The sequence below is a fragment of the Octodon degus genome, unplaced genomic scaffold (assembly GCF_000260255.1).
Source record: "Octodon degus isolate 3935 unplaced genomic scaffold, OctDeg1.0 scaffold00076, whole genome shotgun sequence".
Classification (NCBI taxonomy): Eukaryota; Metazoa; Chordata; class Mammalia; order Rodentia; family Octodontidae; genus Octodon; species Octodon degus.
The window spans coordinates 11360370-11363742 of NW_004524652.1; the positions used below are offsets into that span (position 1 = coordinate 11360370).

General features: G+C 43.9%; 1 pseudogene; it reads right to left on the minus strand.

The window, feature by feature from the left end:
- Positions 1 to 716: 716 nt before the first annotated feature.
- Positions 717 to 2047, minus strand: LOC101591002 (annotated as a pseudogene).
- Between the last annotated feature and the right edge of the window lie 1326 nt (positions 2048 to 3373).

The window sequence follows — 3373 nt, forward strand, 5'->3', positions numbered from 1 at the left end:
GGCTGAACCTGAGGGTGCTTGAAACTGAAATGAGGATAGCAAGCCACCTTTTCAACAGAAGAAGCAAAGGGCCCTGACTAAGAATATGAGAAGAAAATTTTCAGGAAGAGTCAGAAAGTGTCAGATCCATGGGAAGGCTTATTACCGGGAGATAAATGATGCACTCGAGTATAGCACAGGTGCTCAAAGTCATATATACTATAATTTCTATGCTGACACCTGAAAGGAAACTTGTGAGATGACTGTTCAACACTTAACAAGCTCATGTTTGGACAGTCATCTAGCTCTTTGCCCTTCACAAAGGTTTTGAAGAACTTAGAAGATTTGTCTTGGTAGAGGTGCTGCTCTTTGCATTCCTTGAAATGGTGATACAACGTTCTACAAATATGCTCATACCTTCGATTGGAGCTATTGTACAAAGTGTCTCTTTTAACAACCCCTTCATGGCTCTTGAGTAAATAAAATAGTGTGTTTATTCCTCATGAAGCCCTTTATCAAACAAATGCAAGATACTGTTTACCTTGAGCTCCTTCTCAGAGCTCATTCACCCTACAAAAACCTGGATGGATGCCTTAAAGAAGCTATTTCAATGCCAAACCATTCCAAAAAGAGGAGGGTAGCTTCCTGAGGGTAGAGCCATCCACGTGTTCCTCCTGTATAAGTGGGGGGTCTCAGTGATACTGCAGTAATACCATTTGTTGATGGACAGGTCCTTGTCACTGGCTTCCTGATGGACCACCTGCTGATGACCCTAGCAAGAGCATCACATTCTTGCCTGTGGCCTCTTGCAAGGCCAGGGTCACAGGGATCCTTCCACCTTCCCTGGTCAAGTCTAGTTCAACACCAAAAATTGTTTTTAGGGCTCTTCTCCCTGCCATATAATGTAGGTGGTTGAAATCGGATACCCAAATCTTCCCACCATGGTCCATATAGACCTTAAAATTGTTGGGACTGTGTAGTTCAGCAAACTTCTTAGTCAAGTAGCTTGTAACCTGTTCAATGACAGCCTCAGGGATCATGTGTGGCACGAGTCTCATGCAGACCATGCCAATCACTTTTCTAGGTATCACTGTCTTGGCCCCAGACCCACAGAAGGCATCTTCAATGGCTTGAAGGAAGAGGGATGGGTACCGCCATTGGTGCATCAAGATTTACTTGTGGCTGTGCAGAAGGTCTGAGCCCAATGTCCTTGGCAATCTTCTTCATATCAAAGCTAATGTTGTAAACTTCCTGTTCTTCATTCTTCAGGGGGCAACAGCCTCACTGATGCCAGGGTTGAGAATTTTTCCCTTGTTGCCTGTCAGAGAGCCCATCGATGAAATGAGATGTGTCATGGCCTCATGGCATGAGCTACGATATACCCTAGAATTGGAGGTCTTTGTCACTGCATTTCACCTCAATGAAGAAGTAGCAAATACCCCTGAGATCATGCATTATGCATGGCTTCTTCTTCCCCAGCAAGTAATTGTCAGAAATGCAAACATAGTCCATATCTTTAAAAAAGGTGTCTTGCTGGGCAAAAATAAGCTCATGCAGAACTTCATCATGAGACTCGTCCATACTTTCGCAGCAGAATCGCACAATGACAGGAATCTGCTGACTTGTCTTCTGATATGGTTCTAAGGCATTCATCCAACTGGCCACTAGTCCCTTATCAGTTGAACCTGTTTCATACAACTTGCCATCTTACTTCACCAAGGTGAAGGGCTCACCATCACAGCCATCCTCCAGAGCCACAGGCTCCACATCCAGATGCTTGTAAATACACAGGGTCGTTTTCTGTGAACCACAGTCTAATTTGCCCCATTGAATACTAGGAAGAGATATCTCTGAGCCATCAGGGAACTTTTGTTTCCCAATATCTACCAGTTCCACACAGCCCCCCAGCTGCTGGCTATCTGCGGCAACAATCTCCATCATCCCTTTGACCTTTCCTCTCCTCAGGATAGGCTGACACTCTCTGGATGGCCACTTATTTTGCAAGTTTCTTAATGCAGCTGTCCTGGTTTTCATCAATAGATGGAAATGGGGGACTCAGGGCTGACATCTTTCGAGAAAATTACAAATGGTTTGGCTGAAGCCACACAGTTCCTTCACTTATTAATTTTACCTAAATTCTGCATTACAGGTAAAAAAAGAAGAGAAAATTATGGCACAGAAATTACCGGTGGGTATTTCTGTGTCTCAATCTCCTGCACAGCATGGATGACTTTCAGGTGTGTGTTCTGGAGGCAATGGAACCATGCCTCTCTGAGCTCACTCTGCCAACAGAGATCTAGATTGACCCCATACATGTTGTATATCAGGTGTACATTTTCTCTAAATTGAAGGAGTATGTGAACATTGGGTCAGCTAAGAAATTGAGACTGTTTTTTGGTGCCTCATTCAGTGTTGCCTAACATGGTGTCCTTGGTCAATAGCTTTAGGTAAAGGAGATGGACTCATAACTCTGAGAAGGACAACATACTTGGGAGCACAAGACTCTCTAACTACCAACTCTGAGGTTCATGGCTAGAACTGAAGAGAGTGGGGCCTTTTCAGTCCTAAGCCCATTGGGGACTATGTGAGCAGCAGCAGGCTATGGATGGGTAGAGTCCTTTGTGGAGTCCAGTTCTACATTGTAGGTCAAGATCCATTTTCTTCCATTCCTTGACTGTAACTACAGTTCCTCAAGGGGCCATATGAAGTTTGGCACTGGGAATTCTACTGCTCACAAAATCTGTGTGGCCATCAATACCAAGTCTGTTGCGGAGCTGTATGTGCATGAGACAGAATGCTCTAGAATTACTGACACTGTTGGTAGATACAATGCATTGTTTTTTACAAGTTTAGTGTTCACTTGTGGGATACCAGTAAGAAAAATGTGTGGAATAAGTTTTAAAGGACAAACATATCATCCATTTCTTTCACCAGCTAAGATGATGTGCACAATCAGCAGGCTACACATTGTAGTTTGTTCTTCAATACAGCAGTGTTCCCTCAGTGGAGCTACAGGTTTCTCCAGAGTCTGACAGCACTTTGAGAATCTATTAGAGATCATGACCAGGATCATTCTAATGTTTTTCATCACTTCTTTTAATTTTAAAGAACCACAATTAAGGTAGAATTTTGCTAAGAAATTGTCTTACTAGTGCGTGTGATTCTGTAGATATGGAGTTGTTTGCCTTGCAGCAGTGACTTATTTTTCAGAGCTGGGGCTTGGCTGGCAAATTCTTGATGCCCCCATAAGAAGACACAGTAGTGCAGTTTCCACTGGGTCAGATCAGGATGGGAGCAGCTTTAGGCAAAGGCACCAGGAGCTTCACCTCAAGCATCACAGTGTCTGAGGGGAGCGTGGGGTGACTACCTTTGTTGGCTAAGGCTTTCTAGCTCA